This window comes from Ranitomeya variabilis, chromosome 2 (genome assembly GCF_051348905.1).
Source record: "Ranitomeya variabilis isolate aRanVar5 chromosome 2, aRanVar5.hap1, whole genome shotgun sequence".
Classification (NCBI taxonomy): Eukaryota; Metazoa; Chordata; class Amphibia; order Anura; family Dendrobatidae; genus Ranitomeya; species Ranitomeya variabilis.
The window spans coordinates 771,022,390-771,045,254 of NC_135233.1; the positions used below are offsets into that span (position 1 = coordinate 771,022,390).

Consider the following 22,865-nt stretch of genomic DNA (forward strand, 5'->3'; position numbering starts at 1 on the left):
GGATATGTATAGAAGTGTGGTTCCCTTATGTTTGCAGTAGCATCACTGTTATATCAGTGTGTATCTAGAATCATTTAAAAGGGTCTTGATTATAAGCACTTTGACTTTTTATATGTCAGTATACTAAAAACATAATAGCATAGTAGCCCAACATTTCCACTGTATGACTTACATTGAAGACATCCATTTAACCAATATATCTTGAGCTTTTCAGTAGTTTTTTGTGACATATTCATTAAACAGATGACATGGTTGATGGACATGTTGGACAGATGCCTAACAGTGGTAGCAGTTCCCCATGGATTCTAATAACATTATTTTTATGAATATGTCCTATTACATATCCATTACAATGATTCCATTGGATACAGCCGATAGGCGTTTTGCACAGTTTGCATTTAACATGTATGATATGTCCACAAACTGAATATTTGCAGTATATTTTCCAGCACCAAAAGTCAGTGTTAGGAAAAACGCTGCATAATACTACAAATGGTTTTCTAGGCTTTTTGTGTAAATTTTTTATGCATTTTCACTTGCTATTAATCTCCTCATTTGAATGGGCGAAAAGCGCTGAAAGAATTCACATGCTGCAGCTCTGAAAAAATGGTTGGTTGTGATCGTAGCTTAAGCAGGTAAAGGTATTGCTACACAAGATGGAAAGTGTCAAGGCCAGACCTTTTAAATGGTCACTGAACAAGACAACCTCATTTTTAAATAATCATTTTTAAATAAAGTAATTTGCATACAGTTTTTTTTAGCACATAATTAAATTAAAGGTGTTGTCCACTACCACGACAACCCCCACCTGATTCCTCATGTTTGACCCTGTTAATCTAAATACACCTATACTTACCAGCAGTGTTGGCACTTGTGTTCCGGGGGCAAAAAGTACCAATGCAATAAATAACCATAACAGGCAAAGTATTCTGGTGGTTTGTGGCCAGCGTAAAAATCCTAATCTTTCCTGCATCTACAGCATTATAATAGTTAATATAAATGAAACAGTAACTTGTGTGTCCCAGAATGGGTAAAGCAATGGCACATTTGTCACTTATGTCAATTTTGCGAAGACTGAATTACCTGACTCTTGTTCTTTTAAACAACAACTCCATTCATCCAGAAAACTAGCAATACTTGTGCTGCGTTGTTAGAAGCCATCTAACACCAGACTTGACATTATTAGCAGTCTGCTCTTGTCGGACAAATCCTTTTTTAATATTTCTAATTTCACAGATCAGTAGTTCTAGCACTGAACGGGAAAAAAAAAAGTTTAGAAACCTTAATTGTATGACAGATAACAGGCACTAAGACTATAAATCCTCTGTTATCATCCAAAATCATTTTTTTCCTGTTCGTGTTGACATGAAAACTTCCCATTTCTAGGCTGTTCGCTGTCTTAGAGTCAAGCTAGAAAATGAGTACAAGTCGTGGTTCTCTAACACTGTCGAGAGGAACAATTGCCTGCAGACACTTGTCAGCCTCCCAAAGAGCAGGCCAGATCAGGAAAGATAGCCGAATCCTTCTCTCAATGATGATCATGTTTCATCCCAGTAAATGATGAGGCTGATGAGAGATAAGGGTCTCCGTAGACACTGTGTTTTCTTGTCGTATCGTATTTTTATGCTGTAGTATTTATAGACTAATAGTTTGTTGATTTTACTTGTTTGCTCTGATGAAATGTTTATATGTACAATGGTGTCATACTTGTTTTTCTGCCTAGAGTGTTATGGAGACATCATAACAGAGTATTTTGGGACCCCGCTATTGACTAGTGAGGAGAACCACAGCAAGGGGCATCTCCCATTCCACATATGCAGCTGTACATTACACATCACCTGTATATGGCCTCTTATAGCTGCAGTTACCCTGTTGGTGGCATTTTGTAGCCAGGGGCTGCAGTTCGCCACGATAGACTGTTGGTGTGGTGTGGGCTTGACTTCTATTCATAGAAGAGGAATTAAACTGCAAAGAGACTTAGGCTACTTTCACACTAGCGTCGGGCTCGGCCCGCCGCTGTGCGTCGGGCCGACGTTCCCGACGCTAGCGTTGTCTCCGCCGCACAACGGGGGCAGCGGATGCATTTTTCCAGCGCATCCGCTGCCCCATTGTGAGGAGCGGGGAAGTGCGGGGAGGTGGGGGCGGAGTTCCGGCCGCGCATGCGCGGTCGGAAAAAGCGGACCGTCGTGAGCAAAAAACGTTACATGTAGCGTTTTTTGCTCCCGACGGTCCGCCACTGCACGACGCATCCGTCGCACGACGGGTGCGACGTGTGGCAATCCGTCACAATGCGTCGCTTAATGTAAATCAATGGTGAAAAAACGCATCCTGCAAACACTTTTGCAGGATGCGTTTTTTCGGCAAAACGACGCATTGTGACGGAATTCAGTTAACGCTAGTGTGAAAGTAGCCTTATCGATCTTTGTCCGGAAAGCCTTCATAGGCTGGAATAAAACATGAAGGGGCCAATTAATTAAAGGGAAGCTATCTCCGCCACACTGGCAGAGGTCTGTAAGACCCTCCAATGAAACAATGAAACGCATAGCCCACCAGCGAGATGGGTGTTTCATTGTGGTATATTAGGGATGCATGGAGCTCTTGTGGCTGGCTGAGTCCGACATGACTGCTGGCTCCCTGGCCAAGCGCAGTGCATCGGTGAGGCCAGGAAGTGTACACCCTGTTTCACTGCACATCACCAATAACGTTCTGTGACTGAAGTCATTGCACGCTGTTGGGATTCTCAGCTGTGAGCAGCGAGAGCGTCCACCCACGTGACTACAAGTATGTAATTTTCATACTTCCGGCTACATTCTGACTTGACGTGCTCGGCCTCCGGCAATGGAACTTGCATTTATATGTGAAAATATTGGAAATTAGGTGAAAATTTTTAAAATGTTGCAATTTTCAGTTTTCATTTTTTTGCCCTTAAACCAGAGACTAATGTCAAGGAATGCATCAGGGGACAGAACATGTAAATGTAAAAATTGTGGGAATTCAAGAGCTCCTGCATTGGCAGGTAGCTCAGTTGTACAGTCACCCCAGTTTCAGGTTCGGACTGTCTCTGTGTATGGTAAGGATAAATGGGGGAGGAAACGCGTAGGGAGATCCTACATGGTTTGGTGGGCACAATTTATTAGCCTTAGTTGGGGACTGTCCTTGTAAGGGCAGGAGCACTGCAGGGGCACGACTGGGGTACAATAGATCAGTGATTTTCAACCTTTTTTGAGCCGCGGCACACTTTTTATACTTAAAAAATCCCGGGGCACACCACCAACCAAAATGGCACAAAATGACACTAAAACAGTACATATTCTACATATAGTTAATAATATAGATTCTAAATGTATTTATACTCACTCAGTGTGAAACCTGGGCCTGTTTCGATAAACACAAAAGGGATATCCTGGCAGGAATGGTGGAAATCCGCACCGTGTGCACATAGCCTAATTCTAACCCTAATTCCAACCCTAACCCTAATTGCAACCGTAATTCTAGCCCTAAGTGCAACCCTAGCCCTAAGTGCAACCCTAGCCCTAAGTGCAACCCTAAGTGCAACCCTAGCCGTAAGTGCAACCCTAACCCTAAGTGCAACCCTAAGTGCAACCCTAGCCCTAAGTGCAACCCTAGCCCTAAGTGCAACCCTAACCCTAAGTGCAACCCTAACCCTAAGTGCAACCCTAGCCCTAAGTGCAACCCTAGCCCTAAGTGCAACCCTAGCCCTAAGTGCAACCCTAGCCCTAAGTGCAACCCTAGCCCTAAGTGCAACCCTAGCCCTAAGTGCAACCCTAGCCCTAAGTGCAACCCTAGCCCTAAGTGCAACCCTAACCCTACGCCTAACCCTAACCCTAATGTAAAAACAAAAATAATTATATTTTCTGTATTTTATTATTGTCCCTACCTATGGGGGTGATAAGGGGGGGGTTTATTTACTATTTTTTTTATTTTGATCGCTGTGATAGAACTTATCACAGCGACCAAAATGTACAGGAAATAATCTGCCGGCCGGCAGATTCGGCGGGCGCACTGCGCATGCGCCCGCCATTTTCCAAGATGGCGGCGCCCATGGAGAAGACGGCCGGACACCGGGAGGGACATGGGAGCTAGGTAAGTATGGGGGGGTGGGATCGGAACAAGGGGGGGGGGATTGGAGGACCGGGGGAGCGGACAGGAGGACCGGGGGAGCGGACAGGAGGGAGGAGGGGAGCGGACAGGAGATCGGGGCAGAAAGGACGACTGGGGAGGCGATCGGTGGCGGTGGGGGGGGGGGGCAGATCGGGGTCTCCAGCCATGGCAGATGCTATTGCAGCATCGGCCATGGCTGGATTGTAATATTTCACCATTTTCATAGGTGAAATATTACAAATCGCTCTGATTGGCTGTTTCACTTTCAACAGCCAATCAGAGCCACGGGGGGGTGAAGCCACTCCCCCTGGGCTGAAGTACCACTCCCCCTGTCCCTGCAGATCGGGTGAAATTGGAGTTAACCCTTTCACCCGATCTGCAGGGACGCGATCTTTCCATGACGCCACATAGGCGTCATGGGTCGGGCACCATAGTTTGGGGAACTTTCCCCGCGGCACACCCGACCATGTGTCGCGGCACACTAGTGTGCCGCGGAACACTGGTTGAAAATCACTGCAATAGATGACTCTTCCCTTTTCCCTGAACCATATAACTGATTTATGTGCTCCTGCATGCAGGCAACCAGCAGAAAGAGACTACAAATTTGGTGAGATGAGACCATTTTTTTAATTGAGCACTGGTAACTTTGAGCACTATTTTGCACTTTATTACTGTTATGTCATGTTGTGGATTATCCATTAGTTTTAATATTAATATACATATTAAAAGTTATGTTTTAGTTTATTTTTGTCTCTCTTGGCTATTTTGAGATCTATATAGAGAGGACATATAGGGGTATTGTAAAGAGTACAACCTCCTTGCTGATTCATAAGGTGTGTTTTCTCCCCCTGACTCAACCGCCTCGCAGCCGTCCATCACCCCCCTCTCTCCTCTGGGTGCCGCCTCCTCTCTTTGTCGTGACGTCACCGGCGCCTTCGTGTAGCAGAGGCCCCTATCCCGCCCCGCAGTGTGTTATGTATTCAATGGTGTGACAGCTCTATAGGGGAGATCATCGCAGGACAGTCATTATTAAATGGACTACATCGGACCAGGGAGTATTTGTGTTGGTTTATTACTTTATTTTTTGCAGGATCAAGGTCTTTGCATGGATTGGCAGAACAATAAGGATGGGAAAAATGTGTAGTGTTTTATTTCATTAAAAGTCTGTTTATTTAACACTTTAACATATATAAGATTATATACACACATACAAAATCTGCATTAGGCCGGGGTCACTCTTGCGAGAAACTCACACGAGTCTCGCACCTTAATACCCGGCACTGCCACTGGCACTCGGACCAGAGTGTGAGGCTGCATGTATTTCTATGCATCTGAACGCTCCAGTCCGAGTGCCGGTGACAGTCCCGGGTATTGATGCGAGAGACTCGTGCGAGATTCTCGCAAGTGTGACCCCGGCCTAATGCAGATTTTGTGAGTATGTGCCTTTATTTATCTCTTTATGTACCATTTTATTATGTTTATTACTAAACATCAGGCTTAGCATTATCTATTATCTATTATCTATCATCTATCTATTATCTATCATCTATCTATCCATCTATTTTCTATCTACACTACTGTTTAAATGTTTACGGTCACCCAGACAATTTTGTGTTTTCCATGAAAACTCATACTTTTATTAATCAAATGAGTTTCCAAATTAATTGAAAATCTAGTCCAGACATTGACAAGGTTTGAAAAAAAGGGTTTTAGTTGAAATAATAATTTTCTCCTTCAAACTTTGCTTTCATCAAAGAATGCTCCCTTTGCAACAGTTACAGCATTGCAGACCTTTGGCATTCTAGCAGTTAATTTGCTGAGGTAATTTCACCCCATGCTTCCAGAAGCCCCGTCCACAAGTTGGTTTGGCTTGATGGGCACTTTTTGTGTACCATACGTTCAAGCTGCTCCCACAACAGCTCAATGGGGTTGAGATCTGGTGACTGCGCTGGTCACTCCATTACAGATAAAATACCAGCTGCCTGTTTCTTCCCTAAATAGTTCTTGCATAATTTGGAGGTGTGCTTTGGGTCATTGTCCTGTTGTAGGATGAAATTGGCTCCAATCAAGCACTGTCTACAGGGTATGGCATGGCAATGCATGTGACGCTCACGCCCTGACTGGTGGATGTGACCTCGGGGGGATTTGTGGCCCCACTGTGCCACGAACCAGACTACCCTGGAAGGGGCGTGACTACGACAGCTTCCTTGGTCTTCACTGGAGCCTCTGATGGTGAAGTCAGGCTTGTGCGGCAGGCAGCTGCCAGGTGCTACTCCAGGGTGGTGTCTGGCTGTGGCTGCTGATCCCACTTGGGAAACAGAAACACCAGGATTGGTGCGGGCATCAGGCAGGACTAGCAGATGAGCACGGCTGAAACTCAGACGAGTAGGCTGGCATGGCTGAGACACAGGTCTGGCAGGCATGGCAGAGACACAGGTCTGGCAGGCACGGCAGAGACACAGGGCCTGGCAGGCACGGCAGAGACACAGGGCCTGGCAGGCACTGCAGAGACACAGGGCCTGGCAGGCACGGCAGAGACACAGGGCCTGGCAGGCACGGCAGAGACACAGGGCTGGCAGGCACGGCAGAGACACAGGGCTGGCTGGCAGGCACGGCAGAGACACAGGGCAGGTTGGTGTGGTGTATGAAGGAACAGGTAGGGACCTGTTCACACAGGAGGTGCAGGTACGGATATGATGTATGAAGGAACAGGTTGGGACCTGTTCACACAGGAGATGCAGGTACGATAACAAGCAGGAAGGAATGGAGTGGGAAGGAACAGGTTGGGACCTGTTCACACAGGAAGAGAACCGCAAGGCTGCGGATAGGCATAGTAGAGCATTAGGAGAGGGAGCAGCAACAGAAGCTGAGCAGAGCCGAACCACAAGGAATTAAAAGAGGAGCTGCAGCAAGAGGTTTCTGCAGCAGCAAAAGCTAAGCAGAGCGGAACCGCAAGGAATGCGGAGAGGAGCTGCAGCAAGAGGTCTCTGCAGCAGAGCAAAGTAGAACAGAGCAGAACAGCAGGAGTGCGGAGCAGAGGCAAAGTTGCAAGAGAGCGGAGTCCAGGCAAAGTCACAAGGGTTCCGAGCAGGCAGAGCCGCAAGAGTGTGGAGCATAAGCGGACTGAGAACACAAGGAAAGACACGGCAGGGAGGGAAGCAACAGACAAGGAGACAGAGATAGGACTAAGTTCAGACAAGGTAATGGAGCAAGACAAGAAACAAGAACAAAGAGACGGGGACCAGGATATACAGCCTCCTGGAGGGCAGACAAACAAGATCAAGGCAAGGCAAGGAGAAAAACGTCTAGAGAGGGAGTAACACAGAGCAAGGCCTGGCAACTCAGAAGCTAAACACAAATTGAACTAACACATTGCACAGGCCCAGTCCACTGGGTGGAGCTACACTAAATACTGAAGGCCTCTTGGTAATTGGTCAAGAACAGATTAGACAGGTGCACCTGATTCCTATAAGAACCAGAGAGTTCAGGCGCCGCCCCCCTATGCACACAGCATGCCGAGAGCAGAGGCACAGAATATGGAGATAGCAAGAAACAGAAACCACATCATGACCTGGAGCAGTGGGTAAGATAGTGTGAGAGGTGAGATGCCATGCCGTGATGCCAGCAGAGTTGAAACATTGCAAAATGGAGTGATAGCCTTCCTTATTCAATATCCCTTTTACCTTGTACAAATCTCCCACTTTACCAGCACCAAGGCAACCCAGACCATCACATTACCTCCACCATGCTTGACAGATGGCGTCAGGCACTCTTCCTGCATCTTTTCAGTTGTTCTGCGTCTTACAAATGTTCTTCTGTGTGATCCAAACACCTCAAACTTGGATTCGTCTTTCCATAACACTTTTTTCCAGTCTTCCTCCGTTCAATGTCTGTGTTCTTTTGCCCATATTAATCTTTTCCTTTTACTAGCCAGTCTCAGATATGGCTTTTTCATTGCAACTCTGCCCTGAAGGCCAGCATCCCGGAGTCGCCTCTTCACTGTAGACGTTGACACTGGTGTTTTGCGTGTACTATTTAATGAAGCTGCCAGTTGAGGACCTGTGAGGCGTCGATTTATCAAACTACAGACTCTAATGTACTTGTCTTGTTGCTCAGTTGTGCAGCGGGGCCTCCCACTTCTCTTTCTACTCTGGTTAGAGCCTGTTTGTGCTCTCCTCTGAAGGGAATAGTACACAACGTTGTAGGAAATCTTCAGTTTCTTGGCAGTTTTTCACATGGAATAGCCTTCATTTCTAAGAACAAGAATAGACTGTCGAGTTTCACATGAAAGTTCTTTTTTTCTGGCTATTTTGAGAGTTTAATGGAACCAACAAATATAATGTTCCAGATTCTTAACTAGCTCAAAGGAAGGTCAGGTTTATAGGTTGTCTAATAAGCTAAACTGTTTTCAGCTGTGCTAACATACTTGCACAAGGGTTTTCAAGGGTATTCTAACCATCCATTAGCCATCTTACACAGTTAGCAAACACAAAGTACCATAAGAACACTGGAGTGATGGTTGATGGAAATTGGCCTCTATACACCTATGAAGATATTGCATTACAGACCAGAGGTTTGCAGCTAGAATAATAATTTACCACATTAACAATGTATAGTGTATTTCTGAATCATTTAATGTTAGCTTCATTGGAAAAAACTGTGCTTTTCTTTCAAAAATAAGGAGATTTCTAAGTGACCCTAAAGTGTTGAACGGTAGTGTATCTATAGATCTAGCTTTCTATTATCTATCCATCTATCCGCATGAAAAAAAGCATGAAAAACCGCATAAAAAAAGCATGAAATCCGCGTAGATTTTTACCTGCTTTTTCTGCCAATATATGCAGAATCTGCGCAGAAAATTCAACAGGCAAATCTGCAATGTATGCACATACCCACATATATCTGTATATATACATTGGTGTTTTAATTATGTGAATAATAAAATATTATGTTTTATATTGGACAGTTAGTCTCTATTGTTCTTCTTTTTTTGGGTTTTCTGTGCACATACCCTTAGTGTATCTCATATTGCACTGAGTGGTAAAAAGAGATTGAACATAGCTGTAACTTTCCTACATGCTGTTTCATCTTTACAAAACATCCTTGCTAATCATTGTGGCAGATCATAGCTATCTGGTACTTTTCTAAGAAATAAATTGTAATAATGATTATTTACAACGTCTGTTCACTGTTCATCTGTCATGCTAGATATCGCTTTGTCACATACTGCTTTAGCATGACATTTTACTGACTGAAGCAAAACTGTGGAAGACAGAGTGAAGCCAGTGCATAAATTGTCACTATCTGGAAAGGTTGTTTTTTAGTTTCTCACAGGAAGGTTCTAATATATTTGTTGCTTTAAACCAGAGGTGGGGGATCTTTTTCTGCCAAGGGCCATTAGGATATTTATACCATCCTTCAGGGGCCGTACAACTTCGTCCACAAAGTACATCCTGACTCTGGCACTGGTTACAGGATGTAATCTTTAATTGCATGCCCTTCAATGTTCAGTAGTGAACACTGCATGTGTGTACTAACAGGGCAAGGAGAAATTAATGAGCTGGTTGTAATCAAAATACACCTCCCTGCCCAAGAATGTGGTCCCTGAGAGTCTACTCGGGGGCCTGATAAAAGGTCATCGAGGGCCGTAAATGGCCCTGTGGCCTGAGGTTCCCCACCCCTGCTTTAAATCCTCAACATTTCTGTTTTCTCTGCTGGATGCATGTAAGGCCGGGATCACCCACAGCGAGATACGGCGGCGTCTCGCAGGTTAAAACCAAGCTCTGGCATCGGCACTCCAGAGCGGAGCGTGTGGCCGCATAGCAATACATGGAGCAGCACGCTACGCTCCGGAGTGCCGGTGCCAGAGCTTGGTTTTAACCTGCGAGGCTCGGCCGTATCTCGCTGTAGTGTGACTCCGGCCTAAGAATGTATCAATTTACTGGTAGAAAACATCTACAAAGTTCTGCTCACAGCTGGGAGATGGATACAGTTGTAGCCAGTCTTAAAGGTTATGTGACACACATGGATCTTAGGCCTCTTTCACACTTCAGTTGTTTGGCGTCAGTCTAAATCCGCCATTTTCCTCAAAAAACGGATCCGTTTTTTTTTCGACGGATCCGTTTTTTTTCCCCATAGACTTGCAGTAGCGACGGATTGTGACGGATGGTCGTCCGTTCCATCCGTCATGCGACGGATCCGTCAAAATTTAGCGGACGTCATCTAGACATTGCCGGTCATTGCAACGTTTTTTGTCTCCGTTGAAATGACGGATTGCGACGGATCCGTCGCGTCCGTCATTCCATAGAATGGCCACCTATGGGCGACGGATCCGTCGCAACCGTTATTTAGACGGATCCGTCGCCCCAATCCATTTTTTCAATTTTTTTCAATTGCGCATGCTCCAAAAAGTATATACAACCCCCGAGTAACGGATCCGTCAAAAAAACGGATCCGTTACATCCGTTTTTTCAACAATTGTGACGGATCCGTCGATCCGTCACTTTGTCGGAAGTGACTGACGCCAAACGACTGAAGTGTGAAAGAAGCCTTAGACCCACTGTACAGGCGATCAGCCAGCAAAAAGTGATAGTCCCATAGTGATTAATGTTTGTATGAAAAAAAACTATAAAAGAAAAACTTATTTGGTATCGCCACATCCGCAAGGACCCTACCTTTAAAACTGTCCCACTAGTTAACCCCTTTAGTGAATTCCATGAAAAAAATAAAGACAAGGCAAAAAACAAAGATTTATCATACTGCCAAACAAAAAGTGGATTAAAACAGGATTAAAATGACAGATATAAATAACCATGGTACCGCTGAAAACCTCTTGTCCTGCAAAAAATAAGCTGCCATACAGCTTCATCAGCGGAAAAATAAAAAAAGTTATAGCTCTCAGAATAAAGCGATGAAAAAATATTTTTTTTCTATAAAATAGTTTTTGTAAAAGCACCAAAACATAAAAAACTATATAAATGAAGTATCGCTGTAATCGTACTGACCTGAAAAATAAAACTGCCTTATCAATTTTACTACACATGGCATAACCCCCCCCCCCACATACCCCCCCAAATCCTAATTGATGTTTTTTGTTCATTCTGCCTCCCAAAAATTGGAATAGAAAGCAATCAAAAAAATGTAATGTGCCCAAAAATGGTACTAATAAAAATATCAACTTGTCCAGCAAAAAACAAGACCTCACATGACTAGGCCAAAATATGGGAAAATTATACAAGTTATTCTCACAAAATTAGAATTTCATGAAAATGTTAATTTATTTCAATACAAAAAGTGAGAGTGATCTATTTCAAGTGTTTATTTCTGTTAATGTTGATGATTATGGCTTACAGCCAATGAAAACCCAAAAGTCATTATCTCAGTAAATTAGAATAATTAAGAAAAACCACCTGCAAAGGCTTCCTAAGCAATTAAAAAGGTCCCTTAGTCTGTTTCAGTAGGCTCCAGAATTATGGGGAACACTGCTGACTTGACAGATGTCCAGAAGGCAGTCATTGGCACACTTCACAAGGAGGATAAGCCACAAAAGGTCATTGCTAAAGAAGCTGGCTGTTCACAGAGTGCTGCATCCAAGCATATTAATGGAAAGTTGAGTGGAAGGAAAAAGCGTGGTAGAAAAAGGTGCACAAGCAACTGGGATAACCGCAGCTTTGAATGGATTGTTAAGAAAAGGCCATTCAAAAATTTGAGGGAGATTCACACACACACAGGGGTCGGTATTGGGACCTGTTCTCTTCAACATATTCATTAATGATCTGGTAGAAGGTTTACACAGTAAAATATTGATATTTGCAGATGATACAAAACTATGTAAAGCAGTTAATACAAGAGAAGATAGTATTCTGCTACAGATGGATCTGGATAAGTTGGAAACTTGGGCTGAAAGGTGGCAGATGAGGTTTAACAATGATAAATGTAAGGTTATACACATGGGAAGAAGGAATCAATATCACCATTACACACTGAACGGGAAACCACTGGGTAAATCTGACAGGGAGAAGGACTTGGGGATCCTAGTTAATGATAAACTTACCTGGAGCAGCCAGTGCCAAGCAGCAGCTGCCAAGGCAAACAGGATCATGGGGTGCATTAAAAGAGGTCTGGATACACATGATGAGAGCATTATACTGCCTCTGTACAAATCCCTAGTTAGACCGCACATGGAGTACTGTGTCCAGTTTTGGGCACCGGTGCTCAGGAAGGATATAATGGAACTAGAGAGAGTACAAAGGAGGGCAACAAAGTTTATAAAGGGGATGGGAGAACTACAATACCCAGATAGATTAGCGAAATTAGGATTATTTAGTCTAGAAAAAAGACGACTGAGGGGCGATCTAATAACCATGTATAAGTATATAAGGGGACAATACAAATATCTCGCTGAGGATCTGTTTATACCAAGGAAGGTGACGGGCACAAGGGGGCATTCTTTGCGTCTGGAGGAGAGAAGGTTTTTCCACCAACATAGAAGAGGATTCTTTACTGTTAGGGCAGTGAGAATCTGGAATTGCTTGCCTGAGGAGGTGGTGATGGCGAACTCAGTCGAGGGGTTCAAGAGAGGCCTGGATGTCTTCCTGGAGCAGAACAATATTGTATCATACAATTATTAGGTTCTGTAGAAGGACGTAGATCTGGGGATTTATTATGATGGAATATAGGAATATAGGCTGAACTGGATGGACAAATGTCTTTTTTCGGCCTTACTAACTATGTTACTATGTTACAAGGAGTGGACTGCTGCTGGAGTCATTGCTTCAAGAGCCACGACACACAGACGAATTCAGGACATGAAAAAAAAAAAAAACGCCTATTTAGAAAAGAAATACCATAAATGTGTTGCTCATAAGAGAGCTAAGAATACAAAATATGATATATTACCCAAGAAAAGTATTCAAAGACAAACATAATAAAATATATTAAGACACTTTAAAATTAAGATTCAATAATACATAATTATACACAAGAGAGCAAAAAAACAGAATAATTGACTACAAAAAATTGACATCAAAGAATCTTTATTAACCCATTCACGACATGCGCCGTACTAGTACAGCGCATGTCGTGTCTCTCCCTTTGATGTGGGCTCCGGCGGTGAGCCCACATCAGTCGCGACATGTCAGCTGTTTTGTACAGCTGACATGTGCGCACAATAGCGGCGGGTGAAATCGTGATTCACCCGCCGCTATTAACCTGTTAAATGCTGCTGTGAAACGCTGACAGTGGTATTTAACTACTGCTTCCGGCTGCGCGGCCAGAAATCAGCTCATCGCCGACCCCCGTCACATGATCGGCAGTGCATCAGGATGGTAGGATGGTAACCATAGAGTTCCTTGAGACCTCTATGGTTACTGATGCAGACCTGCTGTGAGCGCCACCCTGTGATCGGCGCTCATAGCAAGCCTGCAATTCAGCTACATAGCAGCGATCTGATGATCGCTGCTATGTAGCTGAGCCGATCCAGTGGTGCCAGCTTCTGAAGCATGGCAAAAGTAAAAAAAAAATGTTTTTAAAAATGTGAAAAAAATAAATAAAAATATAAAAGTTTAAATCACCCCCCTTTCGCCCCATCCAAAATAAAACAATTAAAAAAATCAAACCTACACATATTTGGTATCGCCGTGTTCAGAATCACCCGATCTATCAATAAAAAAAAGCATTAACCTGATTGCTAAACAGCATAGCAAGAAAAAAAATTAGAAACTCCAGAATTCCTTTTTTTTTGGTCTCCGCGACATTGCATTAAAATGCAATAACTGGCGATCAAAAGAACGTATCTGCACCAACGCCAGCTCGGCATGCAAAAAATAAGCCCTCACCCGACCCCAGATCACGAAAAATGGAGACGCTACGGGTATCGGAAAATTGTGCAATTTTTTTTTTTAAGCAAAGTTTGGAATTTTTTTTTCACCGCTTAAATAAACAATAACCTACACATGTTTGGTGTCTATGAACTCGTAATGACCTGGAGAATCATAATGGCAGGTCAGTTTTAGCATTTAGTGAGTCTATCAAAAAAGCCAAACAAAAAAGTGTGTGAGTGCACTTTTTTTTTGCAATTTCACAATTTTTTAGTACATGACATGGTGAAACCAATGATGTCGTTCAAAAGTACAACTCGTCCCACAAACAAATAAGCCCTCACGTGGCCACATTGACGGAAAAATAAAAAAGGTTATGGCTCTGGGAAGGAGGGAAAGGAAAACGCAAAACCGAAAAAAGCTCCGGTTATTAAGGGGTTAAGGACCAAGCCACTTTGTAGTTTAATGACCAGGCCTTAATTCTGAAATCTGACCACTGTCACTTTATGTGGTTATAACTCTGGAACGCTTCAACGGATCCCAGTGATTCTGAGTTTGTTTTTTCATGATATATTGTACTTTGATAGTGGTAAATCAAATCATTATGTCACACAAAATAGTTAATAAATAACATTTCTCACATGTCTACTTAACATCAGCACAATTTTTGAAAGATTAATTTTTTTTTGTTAGTTATAAGGGTTAAAAGATTTCTCATTTTTCCAACAACATTTACAAAACCATTTTTTAGGGACCATCTCACATTTGAAGTGACTTCGGAGGCCTATATGACAGAAAATACCTAAAAGTGACAACATTCTAAAAACTGCACCCCTCATGGTGTTCAAAACCACATTCAAGAAGTTTTTTAACCCTTCAGATGCTTCACAAGAACTGTGGAGGGAAAAAATGAACATTTAACTTTTTTTCACAAACATTTTATTTCGGATGCAATTTTTTTTTGTTTTCTCAAGGATTACACCAATACCCCATGTGTGGAGGAAGACCACTCTTTAGTCGCACGGCAGGGCTCGGAAGGGAAGGAGCACCATTTGAGGTTTTGAACGTAAAATTGGCTGGAATCGAGGGAGGATGCCATGTCGCATTTTGAGAGCCCCTGATGTGCCTAAACAGTGGAAACCCCCCACAAGTGACCCCATTTTGGAAACTGGACCCCTCAAGGGATTTATCTAAATGTTTGTTGAGCACCTTGAACCCCCAAGTGCTTCACATAAGTTTATAGCGTAGAGCCGTGAATATTAAAAATTACATTTTTCCTCAAAAATCATCTTTTAGCATCAATTTTTTTTTATTTTAATACAGGTAGACGGAGAAAATCGACCCCAAAAATTGTTGTTCAATTTCTCCCTAGTTCTCCGACACCCCATGTGTGGGTGAAAACTACTTTTGAGGCACAGCGCAAAGCTCAAAAGGGAAGGAGCGCCATATTATAGTGCAGATTTTACTATTATGGTTTCTGGGTGCCATGACCCACTGAGAGAGCCCCTGAGGTGCCAGAACAGCAGGACTCCTCATAAGTGACCCCATTTTACAAAATCTACTTCTTGGTGAATTAATCTAAGGGTGCAGTGATAATTTTGTCATCGTTGAGTCACAGAATTTTTTTTTTACTTTGATTGCAGGTATAATGCTGTGTAATGTACTAGCATTGCACTGCATTATACCTATACTGAAAGCTTCTGACGCCATACTGTGAGCATGGTCTTCGAAACAATCGGGCTCCCTCGATGATGTCGCGAAAGCGCGATCTGAAGGCAGAGGGAGCTCCCTTCCCTCTGCCTCACCCCTGAATGCTGCGATCGTGCTCGATCGCAGCATTAAGGGGGTTAACAGCCAGATGCGGTGCTGACGCCTCTCCTGGCTGTTAGTGCCACTGGCAGAGCTGAGTTGCTGCACTGATTGGGCAGGAGGTGCTGATATTTCAGCATCTCCTGCACTATCATGCTGTGATCGTTCAGTCAGATTGACCGGTTACAGCGATCTGCGTGTGGAGACTGATAGCATGGGTCCCTGCACCTCTTCCTGTGCCTCTTAGCTGTCACAGACAGCTGTCGGCACTGAACTGTCACTGCTTGTTTATACTCAGTGACAGTTTAAATGCATGACAGGCATAGCTCGCCCTGGTGAGGCAACTGACACTCAGCCATGACGGGCTATGCCTGTCATTGGACATTAAGGGGTTAACCCCATAAATAATCTATGGGGTATTGTGAAGAGAAAGTTGAATTACACCAGATCCAGCAAAAGCAGACGAGTTGAAGGCTGCTATCGAAGCAACCTGGGCTTCCATAACACCTCAGCAGTGATCGCCTCCATGCCACAACGCATTGATGCAGTAATTGATGCAAAAGGAGCCCCGACCAATTATTGAGTGCATTTACTGAAAATACATTTCAGTAGGCCAATGTTTCAGATTTTAAAATCATTTTTCAAGCTGGTGTTATAAAATATTCAAATTTCCTGGGATAATGACTTTTGGGTTTTCATTGGCTGTAAGCCATAATCATCAACATTAATAGAAATAAACACTTGAAATAGATCACTCTGTTTGTAATGATTCTATATAATATATGGGTTTCACTTTTTCTTTTGAAGAACTGAAATGAACTTTTTGATGATATCTAATGCTGTAGATAAGCCCCTGATGACGGTGGGCTTAGCTCACCTTCGATTTTGGGGGTGACAGGTTCCCTTTAAATGAATCTTGTCCCTAAAGCGGAGTTCATAGCGCGTCCTTGTCCCTGTTCTGAGAGCTTCCATCTGAAAACCCCAAAACCGTATTCAGACATTCCCCCACATAGCCATTGAATTTAGTGAGGCCAACAGAGTCTAAATTTGAAACTATGGGCACTGTTTAGCCTCCTTCAGGTAGTTCAGTTAAATAACATGTAACATGGTGTACAAATTAATGCATTCACTTTCAGGGTTTATTTCCCGAAGCAGGTTTGTAGCTTTATAGGGTGTGATTTAGTGAAGCTTCACATATTACCTTTTTCTAATTATTTAAAAAAATGCCTCCATGTATCAATTGTTGGGAAAGAATCTTGAGCAAACCTGGAATGACCCATTAAAGAAGTTGTCCACTACTTTAATGGGTCAAATGGGTTAAATGCTGTAGGCCCCATGTAAAATATAAACATATACATGCTTCCCCCATCAGCGACATTCCAGTAATGTCGGACCCTGGTCTCCAGGGGTTTGCGTGAAATTGTTGAGCTGTTTATTTGACATTGCATATCGGGCCGCTAATGGGCTGCAGTGCTCACTCTTCCCACTGATGAAAATCGGACTTCCAAGGGAAGTGTGAATGCTGCAGTCCATTAACGCATCTGATTGGCAGCAGCGCTCACCTTGCATAACAATGTCATGTGAGAGCTGAGAGACCGGAGACTGTATTGCTGAAACTACACCTGTGCAAAAGGGAAGTATGAGTTTTTTCTATTACTCAGGGGACTGCAGCAGTTAAAAAGTCGTCTGAGTAGAGGACAAGCCAGACTACCTATAAAGAACACTGTCAGTATGACCTCTTATCAGCTACCAATATTCTTTTTTTTATATGCATGTAAAAATTTTCCTTCTTAGCCATTGAAAATAGAATCTAAAATAAGAATTGCTGTGCTATTCTTTAGCTACTTCTAACAATGTGCTGCAAAGAGCTTTCTGGGAGCAATGCCTGGTATGCTGGGCATATAGCTCTTTTTATGTAATATCTTTCTTTTTGACCTGAAAAGTCTCCTGTGTATGAGAGGACTCGGTCAGACTTCCCTATAATTTAGCTGAAGAATAGAACTGCAGACATTTAGTACTCCTAGGTAGTGAACAGTACCTAACGACACATGCTATCAAGACATCCAAAACCGGAGAAACAGAAAAGCCAACTCTCCTCCTAAGCATGCTGCTCATTGCTATGTTAATGTTTAGCAGACATAACGTTTACATTATTTAGTGTCTATCCACTCCAAATTTCAAATATATTAGTACATTTCCATGATTGATTTTTGTTTTAATTACACCGTTATTTTTGTCCATTTTCTTTTATCATTATCAGTTAACAAAGAAATACTAACAGTTGATTTCAGTTGTAATATAAAAATGCCGGGTGGGACATTTACAAAAAACTTTAGTCTATGCTTCCATATAAGGCCACATTCACACAACGATGTTTATACACAAATGTGAAATAAATGGTGTCATCAGTGTTTTGCATCAGTGTATCTTCAGTGTTTGGTTCATGTCCTTTTTTATCATCAGTGTTTGGTTCATGTCAGTTATGCTGAAATTGACATATACTATATCTACCGCATTTCCCTTATCCACCCAGTCAGTGATTCCTTCAGTGTGTCATCAGTGTATGATTCACGTCTCTTTTTACCATCAGTGTATCATCAATGTATGGCTGATTTTAAAAATACAAAACTGAATACTTGGGGAGCATCGGGAATAAAAATAAGAGTAAAGACTGAATACCTTTGTTTGACCTGGTTCATGTAACTGCTGGTCAAATATATAAGTGGTGCATTCAACAGCCAGACAAATCACAAAAGAACCAAATAAATAAATGCGGAATGCTAAAAGCCAGTGAAACTACAATTAATCAAAGCAACGCATGCATACTCGCGTAGCTAATGCAAGTTTCTATTGAGTAAATAAGTAATACATCCACAAACACGCAGGACTTATCATTGTCCTGATGGGTTCTAATGTGATTTCATAATACAACTGCTTCATAAAAGAACGCACACAGCCTCCTGAACCTCAAAGTGATGTTTCCTGCTTCCACTGATTACTTTTCATTACTTATAGAATTGAGCAAACCGATTTGCAGGACCTTAGTCTGAGGTCCACATCGGTATTCCATGACAGCCAGAACCAAGGCTGTTTGAACTTCCTCAGTTGGCTATTGAATGCTGGTATCATGGACACCTTTTGTGATTACTTTGTGTCAGGTGTCATAAAGTGTACTGTGACATTGTGACGTTTTGGGGGCTAAGTACTCAGAAGAGGCACTGGCAATTAAAGGGAACCTGTCAGCAGGATTGCGCTCAGTAACCTACAGACAGTGTCAGGTTGGCGCCATTATACTGATTAAAATGATACCTTGGTTGATTAAATCAGTCTTGTGGTTGTTGTTTAATCTTTATTTTCAGATTTCAGTTAATGATATGCTTTTGCTTTGGGGTGGCCTGTGGAGGGGGTCTTCATGTGGTGCTCTGCTTAGGCATTCATAATGCAGCCTGCTGACAGGTCACTGATCCCTCACTGACCTGCTCCTAAGTTTACATAATAAATATTATATGTACATGAAAAAAACAAACAAAAACAACAACCACCTTCAGGCATCTGCCGGCGGTGGCGCCTGCACTGCAGGATAATGACATGTGTAATGTGTTTATAATTACCGTATATACTCGAGTATTAGCCGACCCGAGTATAAGCCGACCCCCCCCCCCCCCCCCAATTTTGCCACAAAAAACTGGGAAAACTTAATGACTCGAGTATAAGCCTAGGGTGGGAAATGCAGCAGCTACCGGTAAATGTCAAAAGTAAAAATAGATACCAATAAAAGTAAAATTAATTGCGACATCAGTAGGTTAAGTGTTTTTGAATATCCATACTGAATCAGGAGCCCTATATAATGCTCCATAAAGTTTATGATGGCCCCATAAGATGCTCCATATTAAAATATGCCCCATATAATCCTGCGTAAAGGTTAATAATGGCCCCATAAGATGCTCCATAGACACATTTGCCCAATGTAATGCTGCACAAATGTTGATTATGGCCCCATAAGATGCTCCATACAGACATTTGCCCCATATAGTGCTGCACAAACGTTATGGCCCCATACAGACACTTGTCCCATATAGTGCTGCACAAACGTTATGGCCCCATACAGACACCTGTCCCATACAGTACTGCGCAAATGTTATGGCCCCATATAGACACTTGTCCTATACAGTGCTGCACAAACGTTATGGCCCCATAAGATGCTCCATACAGACACTTGCCCCATATAGTGCTGCACAAACGTTATGGCCCCATAAGATGCTCCATACAGACACTTGCCCCATATAGTGCTGCACAAACGTTATGGCCCCATACAGACACTTGCACCATATAGTGCTGCACAAACGTTATGGCCCCATAAGATGACCCATACAGACACTTGCCCCATTTGCTGTTGCTGTGATAAAAAAAAAAATCACATACTCACCTCTCCATCGCTCAGGCCCCCGACACTTGCTATATTCACCTGCCCCACGTTCCGGCGCCGCTCCATCTTCAGCGTCTTCTGCACTGACATTCAGGCAGAGGGCGCGCACTAACCACGTCACCGCGCTTTCTGACCTGAGGGTCACTGCAGAAGACGCTGGAGACGGAGCGGCGCCGGAACGAGGAGCAGGTGAATAACGCGCAGCGCTCCCCCTCCTCACTATACTCACCTGCTCCTGGCGCTGTGCAGTCCCTGCTTCCCGGCGCCGCAGCTTCATCCCGTACTGAGCGGGAGGTGAGAGCCGCATATTCATTACTGTAATGAGCGGTATCATGTGACCGCTCAGTACAGGAAGAAGCTGGGGCGCCGGAGAGCCAGGGACGTGCAGGGCCCGTGCCAGGAGCAAGTGAGTATAATTAGACAGCTCCCCCTCCCCTGCCGACCCCTGGATATGACTCGAGTATAAGCCGAGAGGGGGCTTTCAGCCCAAAAAAATGGGCTGAAAATCTCGGCTTATACTCGAGTATATATGGTAATATGTTTGAGGTTCTACTGATATTAAAAAAAAAAAAAAAAAATCCATCAGTGTATATAGAGGTGATCCGATAGCTGCTATTGCACAAGCGCCGGTGGCGCCATCTTGGAGGAGGATTTTTTTTTCTCCAGCAAGATGGAGTCGTCAGCGCTTGCGCAATAGCAGCTATCTGATAACCTCTATATACACCTATAGCTGCTACTGCGCAGGCTGGCAGGTACGGCGGGCGCCATTTTCAAATGGCTTTTTTTTTTTTTCATATCAGGATAACCTTAATTATAAACACATTACGTGTGATTATGCTGCAGAGCAGGTTCCACCGTCGGCTTCTGCCTGCAGAAGGTTTTTTCTTTTCAGTATGTATATATAATATAATCATTATGTAAACTAGGAGTAAGGTCAGAGAGGGATTAGTGACCTGTCAGCAGTCTCCATTATGAATACCTAAGCAGCGAACCACATAAAGACCCCCCCACAGGCTGCCCCAGGGTACGAGCATATCATTAACACAAAACTGAAAATAAAGATTAAACAACAAACACAAGACGGATTTCGTCAACCAAAGTATCATTGTAATCAGTATAACGGCGCCGACCTGACACTGTCGGTAGTTTGCTGTGCACAATCCTGCTAATTGGTTCCTTTAACCCCTTACTGACATCGGACGGGATAGTACGTCCGATGTCAGCTCCCCTGCTTTGATGCAGGGCTCCGCGGTGAGCCGGCATCAAAGCCGGGACATGTCAGCTGTTTTGAACAGCTGAAATGTGCCCGCAATAGCGGCGGGTGAAATCGCGATTCACCCGCCGCTATTAACTAGTTAAATGCCGCTGTCAAACGCAGACAGCGGCATTTAACTACCGCATCCGGCCGGGCGGCCGGAAATGACGGCATCACCGACCCCCGTCACATGATCGGAGGTCGGCGATGCTTCTCCATTGTAACCATAGAGGTCCTTGAGACCTCTATGGTTACTGATCGCCAGTAGCTGTGAGCACCACGCTGTGGTCGGCGCTCACAGCACACCTGATTTTCTACTACATAGCAGCGAACAGCAGATCACTGCTATGTAGCAGAGGCGATCGTGCTGTGCCTGCTTCTAGCCTCCCATGGAGGCTATTGAAGCATGGCAAAAGTAAAAAAAATATATATATATTAAAAAAAATCACCTCCCTTTCGCCCCAACCAAAATAAATCAATAAAAAAAAATCAAATCTACACATATTTGGTATCGCCACGTTCAGAATCACCCGATCTATCAATAAAAAAAAAGCATTAACCTGATCGCTAAACGGTGTAACGAGAAAAAAAATCGAAACGCCAGAATTACGTTTTTTTGGTCGCCGCGACATTGCATTAAAATGCAATAACGGGCGATCAAAAGAACGTATCTGCACCGAATTGGAATCATTAAAAACGCCAGCTCGGCACTCAAAAAAATAAGCCCTCAACCGACCCCAGATCATGAAAAATGGAGACGCTACGAGTATCGAAAAATGGCGCAATTTGTTTTTTTTTTGTTTGTTTTTTTAGCAAAGTTTGGAATTTTTTTTCACCACTTAGATAAACGATAACCTAGTCATGTTAGGTGTCTATGAACTCATAATGACCTGGAGAATCATAATGGCCATTCAGTTTTAGCATTTAGTGAACTTAGCAAAAAAGCCAAGCAAAAAACAAGTGTGGGATTGCACTTTTTTTGCAATTTCACCGCACTTGGAATTTTTTTCACATTTTCTAGTACACGACATGGTAAAACCAATGATGTCGTTCAAAAGTACAACTCGTCCCGCAAAAAATAAGCCCTCACATGGCCAAATTGAAGGAAAAATAAAAAAGTTATGGCTCTGGGAAGGAGGGGAGTGAAAAACGAACACGGAAAAACGAAAAATCCCACGGTCATGAAGGGGTTAAGGCTACTTTCACACTAGCGTCGGACGACGAATTGCGTCGTTGCGACGTACCGACGCTAGCAGTGAATGCGCCGCACAACGGGGGCAGCGGATGCTGTATTTCAACTCATCCGCTGCCCCATTGTGAGGTGCTGGGAGGCGGGGGCGGAGTTCCGGCCGCGCATGCGCGGTTGGAAATGACTGGCACGATGCACCAAAAAACGTTACAAGTAACATTTTTTGGTGGTGACGGTCCGACGCAA

General features: G+C 43.5%; 1 protein-coding gene across 2 annotated transcripts in view; it reads left to right on the forward strand.

The window, feature by feature from the left end:
- RNGTT (RNA guanylyltransferase and 5'-phosphatase) overlaps positions 1 to 22,865 on the forward strand; it is a 587,560-nt gene that overhangs the window by 282,031 nt on the left and 282,664 nt on the right. The gene's annotated exons all lie outside the window — the stretch shown is intronic.